General features: G+C 45.4%; 1 pseudogene; it reads left to right on the top strand.

Annotated features, from left to right (window-relative positions):
• The first annotated feature begins 357 nt into the window (after positions 1-357).
• On the top strand, positions 358-1746 carry LOC111168932 (ferritin light chain-like; annotated as a pseudogene).
• Positions 1747-25211: the final 23465 nt, after the last annotated feature.

The following is a 25211-nucleotide window of genomic DNA, read 5'->3' as shown; positions in this document are numbered from 1 at the left end:
CTGCCGATGCAGGGGACGCGGGTTCGTGCCCCGGTCCGGGAAGATCCCACATGCCGCGGAGCGGCTGGGCCCGTGAGCCATGGGAGGGGCCACAACAGTGAGAGGCCCGCGTACCGCAAAAAAAAAAAAAAAAAAAAAAAACAGTTGAGGCAGTGCGCTCGGCGGTCCCGTGGATCTGTCTCTTGCTTCCACAGTGTTTGGACAGAACAGACCCAGACACAGCCCTTCCTCCAGACCCCGACCACCCCCCAACCTTGTTTTCCAGTCGTAACCTTCAGACCCGATCACTCAGCTATCCTTGGCCTCCGGACCAGCCAACACCATTTTCTGAGCTCAGCTCCTTATTATCCATCAACCATGAGCTCCCAAATTGATCAGAACGATTCCATCCAGGTGGAGGCCACCATCAACCGCCTGGTCAACATGCATCTACGGGCCTCCTACACCCGCCTCTCTGGGCTCCTATTTCCACTGCAGTGATGTGGTTCTGGTAGGCCTGGGCCACTTTTTCTGCGAATTTGAGACAGGCTGGGACCCGGGCTCTGGGATCCTTTGCTGCAATACTGGCACCTGGACAAACGTCTCCTCGAGCAACAAAATACAAAGAAACTACAAGGAACTAAAAATAACCACGTGCGTGTGCAGTTGGGACAAGTTATGAACAATAAGATATAATACGACCAAAACCCAACTGCCACTTCTGAAGAGCTGGGAGCAAAAGCAGGGTGTTGGGTGAGCCATGGCCACTGAGCCTGCGCGTCCGGAGCCTGTGCTCCGCAACGGGAGAGGCCACAGCAGTGAGAGGCCCGCGTACCGGGGGGGGGGGGGGGGGGAAAGCAGGGTGTTGGGAGCAAAAGCAGGGTATTGTGCACGATCCCTAAACACGGCACCACCAACTGGTGGGCATATCACCTCAGCCGCCCCTACGGCCGGACCCCGGGACCCGCCCCTACCCTCACTCCATTTAAGGCTCCCCCTCAGGGAGGGGGAGCGAGCAGGGTAGCCTGTTACCAGTTTTCCCTCCCCTCGTGCTGCAGCACAAATACCAATAAAGCCTTGCCTGAATTTCTTGTCTGGCCTCTTATCAACTTCTATTGATTAAAAAGTCTGAGGGTCTTCCCTGGTGGCGCAGTGGTTGAGAGTCCGGCCTGCCGATGCAGGGGACGCGGATTCGTGCCCCGGTCCGGGAGGATCCCACGTGCGGCGGAGCGGCTGGGCCCGTGAGCCATGGCCACTGAGCCTGCGCGTCCGGAGCCTGTGCTCCGCAATGGGAGAGGCCACAGCAGTGAGAGGCCACAGCAGTGAGAGGCCCGCGTACCGCAAAAAAAAAAAAAAAAAAAAAAAAAAAAAAAAAAGTCTGAGAACCCAGGTCGGTAACAAATTAGCCAAGGAGAAGCTCGAGAGCCCCCAGCATCTCTTGAAGATGCAAAACCAGCCCTCCAGTCGTGCCCTCTTCCAGGACGCGCAGAAGCCGTCCCAAAAGGAGTGGAATAAAACCCAGGACGCTATGGAAGCCGCCATTCTCATGGAGAAGAACCTGAACCAGGCCCTTTTGGATCCGCATGCCCTGGGTTGTGCCCGCACAGACCCCCACCTCTGTGACTTCCTGGAGAGCCGCTTCCTAGATGAGCAGGTGAAACTCATCCAGAAGATGGCAACCACCTGACCAACCTCCTCAGGCCGGCTGGTCCCCAGGCGGGGCTGGGAGAGTCCCTCGTCGAAAGGCTCGCCCTCCAGCACGAGTAGGAGCGTCCACAGGCCAGCGGTTTTGAGGACCCCTCTGGCGTCAGGGTGTCTGCCTGAAGCCCCGCTCTGCAGCCACTAGGCAGCTTGTTAACTACTCTGGAGCCCTCTCCCAAGCCTTGGACCAAATGGAAACAATAAAGCTTTTTGCAGCAAAACGAAAAACAACTTGAATGTTTACATCGTGCTGTAAATGTTTCATACCTTTTATATTCCCAGCCTCCTCCCACCAGATGGTTAAGTTCCACGCAGGGCCTCAGACAGCTCTTGAATATATTGTGGATAAACTGCTTGGGCAATTTCAAAAAAATCACAGACACTTAAAAGTTTTGTAAAATCCTACTCAGCAATAAAACACACTCAACAACATGGATGAACATTACGAAAGAAGCCAGCAACCACTGAGTACATACTATTTGATTCCATTTATAAAGTTCTAGAACAGCTAAAACTAGAAATCTGAACAGTGGTTTCCTGGGGCAGTGGGGGGCAGGCATTGAGTGGGGAGGGGTACAAGGGAACTGTCACAGGTGATGGAAATGTCCTATATGCTAACCGGAATAGCAGTTATACAGGTGTACATTTGTCAAAATTCATCAAACTGTAGACTTAAAATCAGTGCACGTTGTATACAGATTATATCTCAATTTAAAAATGTGAATACCTCTGGTAAAAAATAAAATTAAAAAAATTATTTAATAAAGAAAGCCTCCTAGTTCTTTAGCAGGAAATGCAAGGCTTTCCATGGTCTGGTCCCTGCATGCCAGTCCAAACTCACTTCCAGAAACTTGCCCCACTGCCCTCCCCAAACTGCCCCCCTAAGCCCATCCCCACAAACCCTGGGCTCCAGTCTTATTGAACTGCTGGCATTTCCCCAAATATACCATGTCCATCCATGCCTCTGTGCCCTTCCTTCCTGAAACTCCTTCCCCCTCCCTGAACCTCCTTCCCCCTTCCTGACAGCTGGGCACCTACTGATTTTGCAAAACTTCGGAAAGTTGAGTTGCCAATGGGCCCTAGAGATCTTTTTGGGTGATGGAGCCATTCTAAAACTGGGTTGTGGTGATAACTGCACAACTCTGTAAACTGACTGACATTCATTGAATTATACACTTAAAACAAGAGGCTTTTATAGTATGGTAGATAAACCCCAATCAAGTTATTAAAAAAAGATTTCACAACATATGTAAATCAAACCACCACACTGTATGCTTTTAAACTTATGAAGTGGTGTCTGTATGTCAATTTCTCAATAAAATCGGAAAAGGAAACAAAAACTTAGCTCAAAGATAACCCCTCTGTGAAGATCTTCCTATCCCCTCCCAAACCCCCAAACCAAACACCTCTTTTCTCTGTCACAGCCCGCTGTACTCTGTACCTACTCCTGTTAAAGGCCTCCACGCTTCAGTGCACTTTTTTCTCTAAATGTCTTTCTCTCCTCAGACTCCGAAGTCCCTGCGGGCGCTGCCTTAACCAAGCTTTTACCACCCATGCCTAACACCACACCGGGCACCTAAAGCAACTTAATTGCTGCTTATTGGATAAACGTGTTGCCTTTTAACTTCATAATTCCTTGTACTACTGCAAAATTAAGCCTAAGAGTTGGGTCCTGGTTAAAACTGGATGTTTACTTATTTTGACAGGTGTGGCTTTGGCTCTCTCGAACTCAGGAGTGTTGCTGGTAGAAACACAACAAAGCATACCCACAGTGTGCTTAGCTGTGATTCTTGCCCTTGGATTTGCACTTCACCCCATCTGGACTCCCCCTACCCCTACCTGCACTCAAAATACCCAGTTCATTTACATGGACTTAAGAGCCTGTCAGGAACAGAATTTGGTGAACACCATCCAGTCTCACCAACTTGAATTCGTTGGCCCACAGTTTGGTTAGCAGTAGCCCTGCAGGCTTCAGGGTGTCTTAGAAACCATACTATGTTCTGATTCTTAGCTTTCTTGTCCTAATGAGGTCATCCTAATTTCACTGAAAACCCTTGAAAGGAGTGTTGGCCCCAAGTCTTCCCCAGGCAGCAGGCACTGTTTCTGGATCGTGCGAGATATTACAGGCAAGCGAGGAGAGCACTGGATTTCAGGTCAATGGCCCTGAACACAAGCCCAGCCCCACTCATCGCTACCCATGTGACCCAAGGGAGCCGCTGAACCGTTCTAAGGTGTGGCTTCTGCTTCTGCAAAAGCGGGTTTAATAACAACTGCCCGTTTCAACTTACCGAGTAACCCTGCACATCAAGAGAGGCAGCATATGAGAATGTGCTCTTTAGTCTAAAATGCTCCACGTGTCCAGAGTTGCTAATCACTGCCTTCCTTGCTGGTTTTCTTTTGCACTTTGCCCTAATGGGTCATTAGTCCACTGGGACCTGCAAATTATCCCGCAGTTTCTGTAGAACAAAGAACCACTTGATCCCCTTCAACCCAACTGGAGAAATGTACACGGAGTAAAGTCTGTATAAAGGGCTTCCAAGTGTCTCAAACGATCTTTCTCCAACAACTGATCACAGTAGCTTGATTTAAAATAAAGTGTGTTATTGCTAGGTCAGCACAAAATCTAAGGGATGACATTTCTTCTCATGTTTATACTTTTCCTGTATTTTTTTCCTATTTTCCACAAAGAACAGATATTGCTATTACATTTAGGGAAAAGTATTGTTTTTAAAAAAAGAAAAAACTTTAATTCTGATTCTATTTTGGACCACCATATGTAGCTAATACTTTCAAAATACTTACTTAGTAGGAGTCCCTATTAGAAGAACTTTGTATATATTACCCTCTTGACAACTCTGTGAGGTAGGTGTTGTTATTTCACTCCATTTCACAGATGAGGAAACAGAGGCACAAAGGTGAAGCAATCTACACAGGGTCACACAACTAGTAAACAATGGAACTGGGATTTGAACCCCAGCACTTGGGGGTCGGAGTTCATGCTTTTGACTAGTATTCCAGGGGGAAAGAATGTGAGTGACTGGTATTACCATCTACCGTGGCTCTAAGAGTCCAATTACACAAGCAGGCTCTCTCAGAAGAAATCAGTGGTTTACTAGACTATGGAACCCTGAAGGCAAAAACAATGTCTTATTCATCTGTGTTTCTGAATGTCTTATTCATCTGTGTTTCTATACAGCTTTTGCTGCATAACGCACCCCCAAACTTAAGTACTTAAAAACCACAACCATCAATTTCACTCACAATTCTATGGGTTGGCATTTGGGCCGGGCCTTTCTTTGCTGGTCTTCCGCATGCTTAGCTGAGCCATGTCAATTAACTGCTGCTCTGCTAGACGTCCCTGCTTCTGGAAGTCAGCTGGCTGTCAGATGGGGCAAGAGAAGCCCCCGGTCACAGGTCTCTGATCACCCAGCGGTCTAGCCTAGGCTTCCTCACATGGCAGCGGTGGCAGAGTCCCAAGAGCCTCAAGAGTGGGTAAGCCCCAGTGAGCAAGAGCTTTTCAGGTCTCCGCTTACATCACATTTGCTATTGACCTACGGGCCAAAGCAAGTCACACGGCCAAGCCCAGAGTCAGTGTGGGAGGGGAGGGGAGGGGAGGGGAGGGGAGGGGAGGGGAGGGGAGGGGAGGGGAGGGGAGGGGAGGGGAGGGGAGGGGCCCACCCAAAGGCATGGATGCAGAGGGGTACATAACCTGTGGCTATTTATGCAATCTCCCAACATCTCCATAACCAAACACAGAACTTAGCAAAGAGTAGGCACAAAATAAATGCTTATTGAACTGAATGCTATCTCCCCTTCATGAAAAAGCAAAACAAGACCAACCGTCTCTTCCCTCTCTACGTTAAGGACGCCATCTTCAGCAAATGGAAAAGGCTGACTGACACCTCCTCACAAAGGGGCACCTCACCCTGGGGGATGGAGCCTACCACTTGATGGTTACCTCCCAACACAGGGTCTTCTCAGCTCTTGGGGTGAGGGGTGTGTTCTTACTGGGGGCTGCTTCCCTAGAGCTCTTAGAATCTCAGGCCTTGCTCTCGTCAATGGTTCCATCAAGCTGCCCAAGGGACCGTCCCTTCTCCCACAGCTTCTGTGGGGTCCCTCAGGGACACCTCTCTAAAGCTGCTCCAATTAGCATTGCTGCTCGCCCTCTAGCGGTTCCCTAAAGTTCTGCAATCCTTTGAAGAAAAGTGCTCAAAGCTTTCTACAAGGGCACCAGAAGAAACGATAGTGTGTGTTTTAGGTCAGTACTTTCCAATAGGGGGCGATATTTCCCCCATGGGATATTTGGCAGTATCTAGACATTTTTGCTTATCACCACTGGAGGAAGGGTGCTGGCATCTAGTGGGTAGAGGCCAGGGATGCGCTTAACATCGTATAATGCACAGGACAGTCCCCACAGCAAAGAATGATCCAGTTCAAAATGTCAATAGCCATGTTTGAGGAACCCTGCCTAAGTTCAGAGGGAGCCCTTCTTCATCCTAAGGATGCACCCACTGCCCCACCTGGGGTTGTTACATGACTGGATCCATCACCCCCTCTGAGAAGAATCACTCTCTAGGCAATAATGCTAAATTTTCTCTCTGCAACTTAAATCTCAGGAATGGTTCACAGGGCACCCCATAATTCCCCAGGTTAGACCGACCAACTAAGATGTAAATAGGAGCTTGGGTACATGCAAGATGATCTTATTGTCTCTTCCTATTATCTATGCTCAATCCTACTGATTCTGGGAGCAATTTTCTCAAAAAAACAGGAGTGCTTAAAGGTTTTTATTGTGAGCCAGTTAATAGCCTCAGGAAAGAGAAATGGCTTCCTATGGAGACGAGCATTGTGGGTTTAGGTGTGAACCACCTAAACCCGTTGATAAAATGCACATGAGTTGCAAGGAATAGATGACAGGCATTCAGTTTTAACAAAATGACACTTGTTCCACGGAGGAAGAGAATTTCTTACTGTCAGAGAGAACACCAAGATCCGGGGGAATAAAGCTACACAGACATTGATTGCTATGGGAGCTCCATGTACAAAAGCGTCAGGAAATGAAAGCCTTGGTTCTAGTAGCCCATCTCACTGTGGCATTGTAGCAATGCTAATTAGAAGAGAGGAGCTGACATTTCCCTAGCATGAAAGATAAACTAAAATTTACCCAGGAAATTTACTTCTGAAGTTTTCACAGAAGAATTCTAAAGGTGCTTTTTATTTTATTATTATTTTTTTTTTTTTGCGGTACGTGGGCCTCTCACTGTTGTGGCCTCTCCCGTTGCGGAGCACAGGCTCCGGACGCGCAGGCTCAGCGGGCATGGCTCACGGGCCCAGCCGCTCCACGGCATGTGGGATCTTCCCGGACCGGAACACGAACCCGCGTCCCCTGCATCGGCAGGCGGACTCTCAACCACTGCGCCACCAGGGAAGCCCTAAAGGTGCTTTTTATTAACCCTGAACTTTATTCCTTGCCCATTCAATTTCTTAGACTCCTGTATGCTAGTAGCTAGGAACATCCTCCTCGCTCATTCCCTGGAGCTCCTCATTCAACAGTGAGGCAGGGACGGGACTTCCCTGGTTGTGCAGTGGTTAAGACTCCGCGCTTCCAATGCAGGGGGCGTGGGTTCCATCCCTGGTCAGGGAACTAAGATCCCACATGCCGTGCAGCATGGCCAATAAATAAATAAATAAAAATTAAAATGTAATATTTTTAAAAATAATTTTTAAAAATTAAAAAAAAGAGTGAGGCAGAGAGTGGAAGAAGGCAGTGAGGGTCCATGGCTCCAGCTACTCTTTGTTTTACTTAAAACCCTTCCTTTCTTCACTTCTTCCCAGGTCCTGAGGCTTCTGAACACCCTCCTCCCCCTGCCCTTCATCTCCATCTCCTCTCTTCTTCCTTCTGTTTCCCTCACCCCCACCTCTGGACCCCAGAGCCCCTGGAGGGCAGATGGGGACTAACAGGAATCCCAGGCATGGGGTAGAGATATGGCCAGTGCTGGGGGGAGTGTATATCGCTCCTTCCACACCCCACAGGGTTTGCGGTGTGGCTCAAAATAGGATTCGGAACAAAAGGCCCTCTACGTTGGTCATTCTCCTGATACAAGGCCAGTTCTGGGATTTAGACTCATCCAAGGAAGAGCCAGGAGTCCATCTCCAGCCCCATGCATTGTGAACCCAGCTTCCTATGTGGGCCTCATCCTCTAGCATCCTCTAAGCTAGCTGCTACCTGTGACTGCCTAGACTTCTCCAGGGTAAGCCATGGAGCAGCAGGAAAGTGTGCCCAGGAGTTTCTCAAGCAAAGTTCCCCTTTGGGTTCCTGATTAGGATCCCACCGCTACTGGTTCTTATGCCAAAGTCCTCTTACTTCAGAGCAGAAACTTTAAGGAACTGTGAGGCTGGGCTCTCCATCCAGGCCAGGAACCACTTTTGGCTGAACACCATTAATTTCCATTCTGTCACAGTGGGGTCAGAATCTGTGTCGAGTGGCATTATGGAGTGTAAAGGATAGAGACAGCTGACATGCTGGGACAAAAGGGTGGCCCAAATGTACATTGAAAAAAACATGAGCTTCTGAGTCATAAGGTTCTTTATTAAGTGCCTATTCTGTACTAGACACTGCACTAAGCACTTTATATATTTTTTCCCACAGGCTGTGTGACTTTGGGCAAGGTGGTTAACTTCTCTGTTTCTGTTTGCATCGTCAGACAGAAATAGCTACCTTGCAGAGTTGTTTTGAGGACTACTTGAAACAGCATGTGGAAAGTTCCTGGCATGTGGTAGCTATCTTAGACAGCTCAAGCTGCCATAACAAAATACCATGAACTGAGTGGCTTAAATAACAGAAATTTATTTTCTCACAGTTCTGGAAACAGTGAAGTCCAGTACTGGCTGATTTGGTTCCTGGTGAGAGCTCTCTTCTTGAGTTGCAGGTAGTCAACTCCTCACTATGTCCTCACATGGCCTTTCTTCAGTGCATGTGTGCAGAGAGGGAGAGAGAGCTCTCTCTCTCTCTCTTTCTTCCTCTTCTTATAAAGCCACTCATCCTATCATGAGGGTCCCACCCTCATAATCTAATGTAACCCTAATCACCTCACAAAGACCCCATCTCTAAATACCATCACTTTGGGGGCTAGGGCTTTAACATATGCATTTTGGGGAGACACAAACATTCAGTACATAACAGTAAGCAGTAGGCATTAAGTGGTAACTGTTATTACCACTAAATTATTATTAACAAAACAGGTACTGACACTCAGGAAACAGCTACAATGACACAGCTTTGTCTAAAACAAAGGAAATCTGTCTTGAGCACCCACTCACCTGACTTGGTACTGGCAGAAAGTAACGCATCACTTTCTTAGTGCCCTTTCTCAGGATCCCAGTGCTGGAGCAGAGCCAAGCTATTTCTCCTTGCTGAATCTTGAGGTTTCTGGTGAAGCAGGGTCCCTCAACACTGGTTGCGCACCATTGATCTGGGCAGGTTGCAGCTGTGCCACGATCATTTCCACCATCTACTGTGCATTAACCATGATCATTTCCGCCATCTACAGCGCATTCTCTGTGGTCCTCCCACATCTAAAGTGCTATATTCCTATGTGTTCTGCTTTTGTCCAGTTGCGGAACTTGCAATCCTGGTTGCTCTTCCTCATTCTGAGGATCCACAGCACCCAGGATTAAGCTTCTCCCCTCTTGGTTAATTTCCAAGACACACAAATAGCTCATACAACTCAATTAAAAAAAAGGGCAGAAGACCTAAATAGACTTTTCTCCAAAAAAGACATACAGATGGCCAACAGGCATGTGAAAAGATGCTCAATATCAGTAATGATTAGAGAATGCAAAGCAAAACTACAATGAGGTATCACCTCACACCAGTCAGAAGGGCTATCATCAAAAATTCTACAAATAATAAGTGCTAGGGAGGGTGTGGAATAAACGGAACCCTCCTACACTGTTGGTGGGAATGTAAATTGGTGCAGCCACTATGGAAAACAGTATGGAGGTTTCTCAAAAAACTAAAAATAGAACTACCATACGATCCAGCAATTCCACTCCTGGGTATATATCCAGAAAAGATGAAAATTCTAATTTGAAAAGATACATACACCCCAATGTTCATAGCAGCACTATTTACAATAGCCAAGACATGGAGGCAACCTAAGTGTCCATCAACAGTTGAATGGATAAAGAAGATGTGGTGTATATATATATATATATATATATATATATATACAATGGAACATTACTCAGCCATAAAAAAGAATGAAATACCATCATTTGCAGCAACATGGGATGGACCTAGAGAATATCATACTAAGTGAAGGAAGTCAGACAAAGACAAATATTATATGACGTCACTTATATGTGGAATCTAAAAAATAATACAAATGAATCTGTGTACAAACCAGAAACACATAGAAAACAAACTTATGGTTACCAAAGGGGAAAGGGAGAGGGGGAAGAATAAACTAGGAGTATCCTAATTATTTAACAGATACACACTACTATATATAAAGTAGGTAAGCAAAAAGGATTTACTGTATAGCACAGGGAACCATGGTTAATATCTTGTAAGAACCTATAATGGGAAAGAATCTGATTATACTGAATATATATAACTGAATCACTTTGCTGTACACCTGAAACTAACACAACATTGTAAAGCAACTACACCTCAATAAAAAAAAAAGATGTACAAGTGGGGAAGAGCAAAAAACAAAAGCAAAACAAAAAAGAAAGATTCTCCCCTCTTTAAACCTCTAAGTAGAAGTCTCCACCCTCCACGTCCTCATATTCTTTGATAGTCCAACCCAGTTGTAGGCTGTCTTCAGGGAACCTTTCACACCTCCCAGTAAATTCTTCCTTTTCCATCCTGAGAAGGGTGAAAAGTATGTTTATTTCTCTCTTCGTGAATCTTCAAGCAAATAAGTCAAAAAGTAACTTCTCAATTATTTTCTACATGACTTTCAAAAGGACATTTGCTGATGGAGAGATAAGATGCTACAAAATTTCAACAAATTCAGTTAAAGGGGAACTAAGCATCCTCATTTGTTTTCACGGATATGGAATATGGACTTTGCTAAGTGCTTAGAGGCCATTTAATCAATACTCAGATGAAATATTAAGTTCTCTCTGTCAGTTACACCTTTTACCCCACCATTGCAAGCAGAATGTCTGATGAAAAGAACATCAAGTTAGACCTCAAAAAATCTGGGCTCTGGACCAAACTCAGTCTCTATTGGGGGTTTCAGCTTCCTCATCTTTAAGGTTCCTTTCATCATGAGCGTTCTGCATTGCTTTAAGAAAATTTCCTGAACTCCAAAGTGGTTACATTTAAACATGGCGTTCTGTGCTACAATGAGCCCCCTTTCCAAATGTCCACTGTATTTCAAAGAGCAGAGAGAACCATCACTAACCATTTAATCCAGCAAACACTGACAGAGTGCCAACAGAATTCTTTGCACAGGCTCCGGACGCGCAGGCTCAGCGGCCATGGCTCACGGGCCCAGCCGCTCCGCGGCATGTGGGACCTTCCCGGACCGGGGCACGAACCCGCATCCCCTGCATCGGCAGGCGGACTCTCAACCACTGCGCCACCAGGGAAGCCCCAAAAGAATTCTTGATAGGTTCAAATATTTCAAAATTCCTTGAGCACCCACTGGCTTGAACTCTTAACCAAGCTTATGTGAAATACACTCCTCTGATTTACCATTGCATTCTTAGGCATCGGTCTTCTGCTGTTGAACCACAGTGGAAAAGGGATAAAATTTCAATACAGAGAGACTAAAGTTTACTGTCTTTGAGGCAAATATTGCCCCCTGTCTTATCACCCAAACATAATATATAATCTGTGGGCTGAAAAGTGAAAATGGGGCACAAAAGTGAAGGCTATATGGTGGAAATGTGATCTGTGCATTCTGATATAAAGTAGAAGACGGTATCTGGCATAAATCCTCTCATGCTTCTCCTACAGCGTGCAAGAATCTGGGGAACAGAAGAGTGTGATACTTCAGACTCCCATTTATCTTATGTGGAAAACGGGTAAAACTGTGGGTCTCAAAAGGAAGTTGTCAAAATGAAAATATATTCAAATCAGAAAGATTTATTGAGCATCTAGCCTGTGTCCCACGCCATGCAGGGCCAAGAGGAAACAGATCGCAGCCTCTGTTCTCTCGACACAAGCAGGACTGAGCAAATCTTTGCTGATGCCATGAAGGATGCATTTGCACCAAAGAATTCATGAAAATTTTACTGATTGTCTCCAGAGGAAATCAATAAGGAATTTCCATTGCATAGCACACAATATTGTCCTAAAAAAATATTGATTTTTTTTCATTCCTATAAATAACTCTTCCCACATCTCTTCTCTGAGCCATGTAATTCCACGGTCTTCTTCCTCCATCTTGGACACCACAACCCACCCTACTTGTGAGAAGATTTTAGCCCTGTCCCGGCTTCTCTCTTCAGTCTCATGTATCCCACCCAATAGTGTGATCGTAAGCTTCTTGAAGTGGTTTATACTGAAGTAGCAAAACCAAAAGCACTTTTATAAAAAAAATCTTCCATTTTCTCCATAACAGCAGGCTGGGGGTGGGTGGGTGTGAAGAGCCGGAGGCACCCCGGATGCCTTACCCTCAGTAATACGGCTTTTCCATGTCTGAGGAATACTAACTGTTGAGTGGGAGTACACAAGACTGGAGAAAGATGCTGGGACAGCAGAAGAAAGGAGAGGAATGGAGGAAGGGGAGTAGCCTGGAGCCATAAGTGGGGTGGCTGGTAGCATCTGGGCTGAAGCTGGGGAATTGAATGGCTGAGAGGACAGACTTGGCAGGAGATATTAATAGAGAGTTTTTGAGACGGAAGTGTGTTGTACAATGTACACAAAGCCCTGGCATAGAGTGCGGATTTTACACAGAAGGAGGGGCAGTAGAAGTAAGGGCAAGTGCCTAAGTGTGAAGCGTGAGGGCTTACATACGGGTGGTAGCAGAGAGTAATCTGAAATCAGAATAAAAAATATTTTGTCTAAATTTTTATTGCTTTTTTAACATGGCTAGATAACAATTCGTAAATGTCTCCCACCTTAGAATGACCCTCTCATCCCCCTCTCAATCTTCTTTGCATCTTTCAAGACTCAGATCAATTTCCATTCCGTCCACGAAGCCTCCTCAGATTTTCTGGCCACAGCAACTCTTTCCTTCTCTCAACTTAACAGGTACAATTTGCATTGTTGAGCTGCTTTCTTTGGGTTCTCCCTCTCCTGCCATCTGTCCAATTTATTATTATCTAAGTAATCCTTAACCACAGTTTTCATCGTCATACCTCTACTCAAAAAACTTCACTGGCTTCTTTCTGCCAACAGGACTTTAAAAATTGAAGGAAATCAGCCACTTATGATCACAAGCAGCATATTCCACAGACACAGGCTCAGTACCTCTCATGTGAAAGCATCTTTCCAGGGCTTGAGTGAAAGTGGCAATCTGTCATAATTCATTCCTTTTTCATACTATTTTATAGCCTGTGATCTGGCCTGCTCATCTACATGCCAATTCAATACAGCTTCCAGAAATTCAGAGCCAGAGGGGACAAAACTTAAGGCAATACCTTAGTGTTTTTCAAAGCCTGGCATAACTTAACAATCAAAGACTTATCCACTGTATTATCCCCAGAAACATGCAAATGTTATTAAAAGGATTCTAAACCCCCTTTGGAAGGAATCATTCTGAAACTTCCATTGTTACGCCGTTGTAATGCTATTTAAATAGTCCCAAACCTGTTGCCCAAATCCAGTCACGTGTTCCTCACTAGACAGTTTTCCTAAAAGTTTATCCTAACTTCGGGTGAATGTTCAAAGGGTTGGAACAAAAATTACAACTGATTCAAGCGATGTTTTGAACGCTGGCTGTGCATCAGAATCCCCAGTGTTCCCTCCAGGCCAATTAATTCAGGACCTCTCGGGGTGCGCCGCACATCGGTATTCCGATTCTGATATGTGGTCAGGGTTGGAGCCACTGCATTAAAGGGGCTGCCTCTTGCTCTCTCAGCAGAAAAGGGGGCATTCCTAGGTCAGGTGGAGGGGCTTCAGAAGCCATGTCAGTGCACCAGTTCTTGAGAAGGCTGGCAAGAGCGAAGAAGGATGCCAGCTTCGGAGAACCCGGGCACCACACAGAGGACTGAGGCAGGGACACACCCAAGAGGACCAGGACACCTGGCGGCACAAGAAGGTGGGCAGCCTGGCCACACATGATGCCCCTTTGAGGAATCAGCCACATTTCTACAGCGAGCTAGATACGCAGAATCTTTCCGGTATTCAGAGCATCACATAGCAGTAAGGAGAACTGGTTAAACTTTCTTACGACACTCTCCTGATTCTAGAGAAAACAAATCTGTATGATCTGTAATTCTGCAGAGAAACCCTGTTGTCCTCTGACTTAATTTGAACGATTATTAAACCACTTCTTAATAGATTCTGAAGACGGAAAAGACAGAATGGCCATATTTTAACACTGATTTTTGTACCAACCACTCCTCACTTTGGGACCAACTCCCAGACTGAATTTTCAGGGAGATTCAGGGTGAAGATCAATGAACAAACACAACCTCAAATGATAAAATTGGAACTATGTGTCAGGCTCACTTTAGCTCAATACTAGAGATGACATAGAAAGCGAGAGACCAGACATGACGCAGCTCTGGTAATTACAAACAACTGCAATCTTCAGATAAAATTGTATTTTAATGCTGATAGGGTAACTTTCTTTTTTTTTTTTTACATTTATTTATCTAATTATCTATCTATCTATGTACCTATCTATCTATCTATCTTTTTTTTTACAACATTTAGATTTTACGGCTTCCAGATATTTCCAAAACTTGAATCCACTTGTTGACAAAGTACAACAGAGCCTTTACATTCTGGAGAAATATGAATCCTCGGAGTGGCCAATGCTGCACAGGTGACCATTTCTTCCATAATATATAATAAAAACTAGCTGGGTCATGTAAGTCCGTCTCCTGGGCTCCATGATTAAGAGAGAAAAACAAAACCTCGTGGCCCTCCTTGTCCCTAAGACTTGGGGTCCCAAGATCCTCAATCCCTTATTTCTGTCACACATGTCCAACCACTCAAGCCACACCCCAAACACCCACCATGCTAGCCTGTCCTCTCCCTCAGGCTGGAGTCCATGTTCATCCCTGGGTCTCCTGCCCTCAAATTCAACTCCATCCTCCCCAAATGGTGAAACGTTCCTGCTCTCTTCTTCTTAGGAGGTCAGCACTGGGAATTTGAACAGGGGTGTACCTCCCGCCATGGGACCACTTTGTCACCTCCACTCTCATTCTCTTACCCACCAGCCTCAGAGAAAACAAGAGATATATGTGTAGATACATGCAAATATATACGTGTATGTATGTATACTCGTGTGTATGGATGTGTATGTGCATCATTGTGATCAGTGAAAGAAAACAGAGGATCCCCCACACACACCAGCTTCCTTATTATCTCAACCCACTCCTAGTGTGTAGCTGTGACAAAGAGTTCAAAGGAATAAGCATGTGTGCACAAACCAAACAGGACGCCTCACTCCAGCACCCTGCATCAGCCAGCCAGCCCACAGTCTTTGAGACCTCAAGACTCCAGAGACCCATAATTCAAACTCTTACAGCCCCAAACACGAGGCTGTCAACTTGCCACTGTATGGAACGTGCAGGACGGCGTATGCATGAAAGGAGCCCCCAACTCGCGAAGCAGGAGGCAAGCCCCTCCCTGCCTCCCCCAGCCTTGCCGTGCGAGAGACGGACAATCTGTCCACAGCTTTATCCACACTCTGTGACTCTCCTGCTTAGAATCATAGCTTCCCATAGTTTAGAATCCCATAGCTTCCCCTGCTTAGAATCATAGTTTCCCAATCCCACTGTAAACTTCCGGCAGTGCTACCTTGGAAATGAATGGTGGGATTAAGAGAGTGATGGGGAATGAAAGGTGACTCCAAAGAGAAGGAGGGAAGGTACTTTCCTAGACTCAGAGAAACTTGGGGCTGGAGGCTCTGGTTGGAGTTTTGTGGCTCATAATGACCTCAGATACGTGGCCATCCAACCTATGATCAATACCTTCTGAAGCAGCCCATTCTATTTTCTGACTCTTCTAATCATCAGACCCATTAAAGTAAGTGTCGAGACAGTAAGCTCTACAGAGCGTGGATCTTAGCCTGTGCTGTTCACTGATATGCCTCCAGCGACTGAACAGTACCCAGCATAGAGCCATCACTTAACAAATACATGTTAAGTGAATGAATGCCTTCTGGTGGCTCCCCACAGTGATGGCCTGGCACATATTTTAAGACAACTATTATGTTTACCCCACACACACACAACTTTTTTCTTTTCCAAGTTTAACCTCCCTGCGTTCGTTGAGCCATTTCTTACAGGGTAGATCACCAGTCCCCCTCAACAAAGATGTACTGGATGCCTGCTGTGCAGTCATCACCAGAGAGAGGCGGGACCCTCAAAGAATTCTAGGTGTTATCTACTCCATTCATCAGAAGCCAACCCTCTCATCCCCCCATGCTCTTCTCATTTGTCCATCAGGACACCAATTAAAGGCTTTGGCAAATGGCCCGCGTAAATCCAGGTGAACTGTGGCTACTATTCTGCCCCAATAAAGCTCTTTGGCTGTTTCATCCAACAGGAAAAGGAGAAGGAGGAGGGAGAGGAGGAGGAGGAGGGAGAAACAAGGTTAACCTGGCACTACCTTCATGGCTACATGCAGTGGTTCTCAACCTTGGCTTCATGTTGGAATCACTTGGGAACCCTTGATAAAAGATGGACTCCTGGGACACCATCTCAGAGATTCTGATTGAATTGGTCTGGGATAGAGGCTCAGCACCAGAATTTTTCAAAGCTCCCCTAAGTGCTTCTTTTGTGTACCCAGGGCTGAGGACCACTGCATTTATGCAAACTCCTGGGGATCAACACATCTCTTTTAAAGAGCTCAAAATCTTTTTTTTTAAAAGCCCATTCAAGGAACCATCTGGCTTTCCACTCATTTTTAAAAATAAAGTTTAGTTGGACCACAAGCACGCTCGTTCATGTACACAATGACTATGGCTGCTTTCACCCTTCAACAGCAGAGTTGGGTAGTTGTGATGGAGACCATGTGGCCGGTAAAACCTAAAATATTTACTATCTGGCCCTTTAGAGGAAAGTTTGCTAGCCTCTAGCTTAAAATCAATGTCAAATTCACCAGTGTATAGTTTGAGGAATTTACAGCTTTTCCCTTGAAAAATCAAGGCACCATTATTTGTCTGTTTTTAATACTGGACCTTCCCACCTAGTATGCTCCAAGACCTGCTACTACTTCCCATAATTAATTAAGAAAAACTGGCAGGATTTTGCCAATATCACCTATCACAACTCTAAAGATGAGAAGCAATAGGTTTTATTCTGTTGTATGAATGTATGTAGTAGAAAACCTAAGGTTGCCGATGACTGCATTGAATAATTCCCATGAACACAAGGTTATTGACCAGAATGAGTATGCATTTTATAAGTGTTTACATATTTTCTATCTGAGCAGACTGTGCGCAGCCAAGCTTCCTACTCCATTCTCTGAACCTGCAGTCTATTAAAACCCAAGCTTGGGCTCCCCTGGTGGCGCAGTGGTTGAGAGTCCGCCTGCCGATGCAGGGGACACGGGTTCGTTCCCCGGTCCGGGAGGATCCCACGTGCCGCGGAGCGGCTGGGCCCGTGAGCCGTGGCCGCTGAGCCTGCGCGTCTGGCGCCTGTGCTCCGCAACGGGAGAGGCCACAGCAGTGAGAGGCCCACGTACCGCAAAAAAAAAACCCCAAAAAACCCTAAGCTTATAATATATGTCCCACACCATATTTGACATACAACGTTTACTATTTAGTATATACCATAAACCACAGATACTAGGCAAGATCTATCTACGAGGCAGATAGCCCTGTTGTTGCACGGTCTCTTGGGCATTTTTGGATCCCACCCTACAGATGTTTCTAAAGCTTATGATTAATGATCCATGGGAAATGAGCCCTAAAAATGAACGTGTTTCACTGAAATTTGAGGCATGAAGAATATGCAGGAAGACACTTGTAAGAATATCCACCTCACCCAACTGTCCCTAGATGGTTCCCATATTGCACAATAACCTGAATTTTGATATCATGCAGCACCATCTGCTGGTAGGGCGGCCTGAGCATTCATAAGTAATTATGACACATGCACTTCCGCCCCAGGAGAATTAGAATTAGTGATATTTTCTCTATCTTTTTTAGAGACTTGTTTTCCATGGGACATTGATAAATCCTAAAAATTGCCACAGCCAGAGAAACTGCATTGAGGCCTGGGCCTGCCTCACTCCCAGACTTGCTGTGGTCCTGGGAGCCTGCAGGTTCAGAGGGTGCAGCGCTGAGCTGGGCTGCTGGCAGTCCTCAGAAATTAAGTGTGTGATCATGTCTCCTGTGTGAGAGTCACTCTCGTTTCAGTCAATAAGCCTGTGAAGAAAATGGAATCATTAACCGGAATAGTAAAAATCTGAGAAAGCACTTTAACGCATTTACTATATGAAAAGCTGTCGCCGCTAGAAAGCCCTTTGATGGAAGGGTAGAAAATTGCTGAGAATTTACAAAGGCTGAATGATCTTCAGAGCTACTTCTAAACATTATACCAATTTGATCTGAATCACAAGTAATGAGTGGCTGTACAGTGGGCCCCACACACGAATATACACAATTTATTAATGTGTGTTTTGACAAGAAGATATAGGAATCTGTTTTGATTAAAATCATGAATACGTATTCAAGATACCCAACTGCACATGCACCTGGTCCTCGAGTGGCTGAGAAACCATCTCCCAGCTCTACCTCAGCAGAACTGTCATCTCATTACTCAGAGGTGGCTGGCCCTGCTTCCTGGTCCCTCAAGTTGTAACCGTCTACATCATCACTGATTTCTGGAAATCCACTTCAAATGATCACAAAGAGCTGTTGTACTTTTACTGTCAAGTATGTGTTTTTTGTCATCTAATTCTTTTCAAAAGCAATCTATCCATGGTAGATCTGTGGTATATCTCTCTCCACCAGAATGTGGAAGTAACCAGAAGACCCCATTGTCACATGTAGCATAACGTAGTCTAGTACACCAAGTCACAGAAAAACAATTGTTCTGATTCCAGCACTGAGCAGGGAAGACCATACTCTGTTCTTTCCCTTATAGAATGTCCCATGTCTCAGCCAACAATGGTAGAGAAAGGATTTGACCCCAGCCCATCACTTCGGAGCAGGGAACATCATGCTCTGTTTTTCTCTCCCTCTCAGAGTGGCCCACATCTCAGGTGAAAATGGTGGAGGTGGGAGCTGACACAGGCCAGACTGGCTCTAAAGCCCACATTATTTGCTCTTCACAATAATACTTCAGATTATGTTTTAAATGTACCAAGGCTGCTTACTAGTTAAAATAAGGATGGGATAAATCTCTTAATAAGTCAATTAGTCACCTGATACTTTCTCTGCTGGGCAAATCCAAAGTTAAACAGAGTCACCATATGACCCAGCAATTCTACTCCTAGGTATATACCCAAGAGAAGTGAAAACAGAAACTTTAAGTTCACACAGAAACTTGTGCACGAACTTTCTTTCCAGCATTATTCATAACAGCCAAACAGTGGAAACAACCCAAATTTCCATCAACTGATGAATGGATAAACAAGATGCGGCATTTCCATACAATGGAATATTATTCAGCCGAAAAAAGGAATGAAGCTCTGATTCATGCTACAACATGGATGAACCTCGAAAATATTCGGCTAAGTGAAAGAGGTCTGACACCAAACACTGCATACCTATGAGTATATTTATATGAAATGCCCAGAAAAGGCAAATCTATAGAGACAGAAAGTAGATTAGTGGCTGGCAGAACCTGCGGTGACGCGGTGGGGAATGGGGAGCGGCTGCTAATGGACATAGGGTTTCTTTTGGAGCGGATGAAATCATCTGGATTAGATTGTGGTGATAGCTGCTTTACTTTGTGAATATACTAAAACCCACTGAACTGTAAACTTTGACAAGTGAATTTTATGGTATGTGAATTATATATCAAATTTTAGGTTGTGGTCATCCATTTACAATGCTTGGTGTCAGTTTATCACTTGTAAAAATAAAATAGTGTGTGTGTGTGAGTTGTAAAGAAAAAGAAATTTTCAAGATGAGATTATAAATAGACATCTCCAGAAGTTAGTAAAAAAAAAATCTAAATTCAAAATTTCAAGCAATAAGCATGAAAGATGATTCTTCAGTAAATTAAAGTTCATTTTCTAACCATGTTGGAAAACATCTACTTATACATATACACATTTATGCATATAACATTTTATTATACTTTAAAGAAAGCCAATTGGAAGAATCAATATAAATGTATCATGTCTTAATATTCCCAAAGTTTAACTCTACTTAAATACTGACAATGAAAATATCAATTTTAATGTAACCCATAACTATAGGTTTGCTTTAGAATCTACAGAACTGTTTTAATCTCTTAACTTGTCAGACTCCGCCTGCCCTCCACTCCTGCACTTAGCTGCTGGTTTCAATTCCCATCCTTTCTGCCCTGCAGTCTTCATGTTTTTTCAGTTAGACTCTGGACTAAATATCAGCAGAGGACACAGACACCCCTCCCCCCCCAGCTGGAGGAGAGGAGGTGACGTTTACATTCTTTATTGACATGTGCCTATAAACTCATAAAAAATATCCAAGGAAAAAAGAAAAGAAAATTTTAGGAAGGGAGGGAAGGGAGGGAGGGAGGGAGGGAGGGAGGGAGGGGAGGGGAGGGGAGGGGAGGGGAGGGGAGGGGAGGGGAGGGGAGGGGAGGGGAGGGGAGGGGAGGGGAGGGGAGGGGAGGGAGATAGCCCTAAGGACTAAAAGGGAATACCAAGGAAGAAACAAACTTGGAATGGCGTGAGAAGATGGCTCTCCAAGGCTGAGATTCAGCCCTCACTGTAGAGAGTGTGGCTGTAGCCACCGGGTGGCAGAGAAATTTGCTAGGTTGTCCTGGGCCAGAGCTGGTCTGTGAAACAAGCCAAGAGCCATGGCCGGGACGTGTGGGCCAGGGTTGGCAAGCTGAAAGTCCCCAACCAGGGGCCGGCGGTGGGAAGAAAACTGCCCCCTGGGTGCTGATGAAATTCACTGGAAAGCTGCCCTTGGGGCTGCTGTTGAATTTGTTGGAAGCTGGCAAGGGTACTGGCCGGACTCTCCAGAAAGCCACAAGGTGGCTGAGACACCTGTCAAACTTGCCATAAAGCTGCCTGCAGGGCTGCCACCGACAGACGCTGGGGGGGCTCCACTAGGTTTCCCACATGCCCACCCACACCGCAAGAACGAGAAGAAACAAGCGCACAGAAACCCCTCCTACTCCAGGGTCTCCCCTGCACCCCTAACCCGAAGCTTAACCTTGGGCCAGCTAGCAATGGAGCTACATTCCAGGACCACAATCAGGGCAATAAAGAGTGGATTTGGAGCTGAGAGGCAAGAGACCGATAATAGGCACACATACTAATGGCTGTCCTTCAAAGAAAAAAGTTCATGTTCAAGTGAGTTTGGAAAACACTACTTAACATACCACCCTCAAAATACACATTAGCGTTTTGGCAGCGTTGAGGCGTCCTATGGGGAAGAACCCCATTGAACTCTGCTCCACGTATCATTTTCAAAGCTCATTTGATCACACAACTCTGTTTCTCCTGATAACTGATACCTGCAGAATCGTCGCTGGGGAACTGCCCTGGGCATGGTGTGGGGAGACTGGCGTGCCATACCCAGAATAGGATAGAAGCAGCGTGGCCGGCGAGCAGCTTGTGCACCTTCGCCACATCACATGGAGCCCTTCTGCTGTTGAAGGGACTCCTCTGGAACAGAATGCACACAAATGGAGTCATCTGGCTGGGCTCCTTCGTGGCATTTCCATTGCTTTATTTACTGCACAAAAACCGTAAGTCTGCAGACACTGTGGAAATAGTTTATTTAGGTAACTAAAAATATCCCCCAAATGGCATTTGGCCACTGCTGCATTTCCCAACACCTCCTGCTCGCCCAGTGTTGGCTCTAAATTACCCCTAGATGGTACAATGGAAAGAGGACGGGATTTAAAAGCTGGAATCGATGGCATTAGGGTCAGGGGCCTTGGAATGCCATAATCCTGCCTGGCCACTCACCCCATTTTCCCTTTTGGGGTTCCTGAGGGAACTAGAAACACAAAAAGGAATGGGCATGAATCAAACCAGTGTTTATTATCTGCCCACTGGAAGGGGCAGAATGCAGCTAGGGAACTAGAAACACAAAAAGCGGGCTTCCCTGGTGGCGCAGTGGTTGAGAGTCTGCCTGCCGATGCAGGGGACATGGGTTCATGCCCCGGTCCGGGAAGATCTCACATGCCGCAGAGCGGCTGGGCCCGTGAGCCATGGCCGCTAAGCCTGCGCGTCCGGAGCCTGTGCTCCGCAACGGGAGAGGCCACAGCAGTGAGAGGCCCGCGTACCACAAAAAAAAAAAAAAAAAAAAAAAAAAAAAAGGAATGGGCATGAATCAAACCACTGTTTATTATCTGCCCACAGGACGGGGCAGAATGCAGCTAGGGAAAAGGTGTGCATAGGTGGGCTATGTGGGGAGAGAGCCCCTACATCATTCAGTCTTGGGTTAAAACCCAGTTCACCCCACTTTTGGACAATGTAGGGGAGGAAAAAATAATCTTCCCTCTACCCTATCGTGTTTTCATCTGGGGCCCCACTAACCAAAGACAGATTAGCAAGAGAAAATGAACAGATTTATTAACATGTATACATGGGAGAGACCTAGGGGAAAATGAGTAACTTGCAGAGCTGGCTTAGAATTCAGGCTTAAACACAGGCTTAAATCAACTATACTTCAATTAAAAAAAAAAAAAGAATTCAGGCTTAAATACCATCTTCAGCTAAAGACAAGAGAGAAGGGTGTGAGGGGGAAGCCAGTTATGGGGAAGTAACAGGAAAAGTACAATGAACAAGAGTAAGTGCTGATATGCAGATTTAAGCCAGGGCCTCCTCCTTCGATAAGGGGACATAAGTGGCACTCCAAGTTACAAGATTCAGATTATCTATATAGAATGTACAGGATTCAAGGCTTCTCTTGGATTACTTGCTCTGGGAGAAACCAGCTGCCATACTATAAGCTGGCCTATGGAAAGACTGATGTTGTCAGAACTGAGGGAGGCTTACGACCAACAGCCATTGAGTATCTGAGACCTCCTGACAACAGCTACGTGCGTGGGCCATCTAGGAAGCAACTCCTCCAGCCTCAGTCAAGTCATCAAATGACTGAAGCCTCGGTTGACAGCTTGGCTACAACCTCGCGAGAGACCCCGAGCCAGAACCCCTGGCCAAACTACTCACATATTCCTGACCCTCAGAAACTACATGATAATAAATTTTTGTTAAGTCACTAAATTTTGGGGCAATGTGTTACACAGCAACAGATAACTAAGACTCTCCAAATGTAATTCTGAGTAAATGATTCTGAACTCTGGGATTCCATCTCATTTCGAAACACACACACACACACACACACACACACACACACACACACACACAAATAGCCTTGAATACAATTCTCTGGTCATGATATCTGGTGAAACCAGGATTAAGATCTCCCAATTCTATTATATCACAACTCCATTTCTTGCATTTATTCCCATATTCATTCATTCAGCAAACATGATCAAGCACTTACTATGTGCCAGGCGATGTTCTAGACACTGAGGATACAGCAGTAAGCAAGACAGGTGAAAACCTCTGCCAACATGGGACTTCCATACTGGTGAAGGAGAAACAAACAATATATAGACTGTTAGGTAGCAATAAAAGCTAAGGAGGTAGAACAAAGAGTGAGTTCAATCAATCAAACTTCACTTCTAGCTCTCAAAGTAGTCTAGGGCAGTTTCTCTCTGGATGCTGATTCAGAGACAGGCTCCTTCCATCTTCTGGTTCTACCTCCGCAGGGTCTCAGGATCCTCTGAAGATGACGAGCCAATGAGGACGGGAAGGGAGGAGAAGGTACACTTGTTTCTCAATCGCCTCCAACCAAGAGTGGCCACATCCTTTCCACTCACAAACCACAACAGTAAAATGTTACGCTGCCCCACCGAGATGCAAATCACTCTGGGAAATGTAGCCCCAACGAAATCTCTTTGCTACAAAGGGGAGCCAAATCTCTACTAGGAGCCATTTTTCTCCACTCCAGCCTCATGGATCTACTCCAGCTCTGCCTGTTCTACCTGCTGAGCCGGCCTTAAGCCCACAGTCACGCCAAAGGGGGAAAGTGTCTCCCACCTTGATATCGAAAATCCCACCACAGAAAATTCAATTCTTTTTCTGAGTCATGTCCCTATTTTTAACACCTTGCCGAACATGCAGTCACCTGGAGTGGTGATGTATGGCATTCTCAATCCTTAGAGAGGCTTATCGGATTTCCTTCTTCATTCCCTGAGATAAGAAATACCAGCTTAGCTGGGAACTCCCGTGAATTTTAATGAGGGAAGAGAACAGAGGCAGAGTGGGCCAGCGCCAGTAACCACTCACAGCTTTGCTCTGAGTGAGTGGTTGGGTTCTCCATCACAAACTTGAAAGTACTCCTGGCATCATCTTAACTGCTAAGCCACAGCTCCTCTCCCAAGTCAAGGGAACACTTGACAAACGTATATTAGCTGCACAGACTTCTCCTCAAAGAGAAAAGAAGGGCCCCAGTTAATTGCACAAGAAGCTAAATGTCAGCAGTAATCACTGAGATGAGAGTGGTTCATCAAAGCAAGCCAGGGAAGGAGTCTATTTAAAAGCTAAATACGATTTCCTGGCGGATTTTATTTTAATGCAAAGATCCATTCTTTCCTCTCACTCCCTATGATTATTTTTGTACAAATCGTATTACATCAGTCGCTTGGGAAATACAGGTGTGAGCTTCATTTCCACTTCCTGGGACTGAAAATGACTTTGCAGGGGCCAAATTGGATTTTTTTTGCTTTAACATTCTTTAAACCTTCCTGTGTTCTGCAAGTAACAGATGCAAACGCAGAGACGCATTGCCTTAGGTGACAGTCTCAGTGTTTCTAACTTCAACCTGTAACCTTCTATACTAAAGAAATTTGTTCACCCAAAACAATTTGCCAACTTCCCCTAGAAAAGGCCAATCATCAGCCTATTTCTATAAAAGTGAATTAATTTGTTAACCCACAAGAATAAAAAAAAACCACCCTGGGTTTGTATTAGCAATCACATCTGTTCCAATTCTGTCTTGGGAACTGAATGTGTAAAATGTCACTACACAGACAGAACACTGTAGTCATTTTAACCCAGGCGACACTAGAATACATGCTGGTCTTGGCGTTTCTGTCTGTGACATTAGAATCAGACGCTCCGTGAGGACAATACTCTCATCCCAATGATGCTTCTTCAAGCCATTCAAGGGCTCTTCCTTGGAAACCAGTTTGCAACTTGGTCAGCA

This window comes from Delphinapterus leucas, chromosome X, assembly GCF_059928025.1.
Source record: "Delphinapterus leucas isolate spDelLeu-1000000601 "Yukka" chromosome X, BTC_Dleu_Yukka2, whole genome shotgun sequence".
Lineage (NCBI taxonomy): Eukaryota > Metazoa > Chordata > Mammalia > Artiodactyla > Monodontidae > Delphinapterus > Delphinapterus leucas.
The sequence above is the reverse complement of the archived record's forward strand: the minus strand, read 5'-3'. Positions and strand labels throughout refer to the sequence as shown.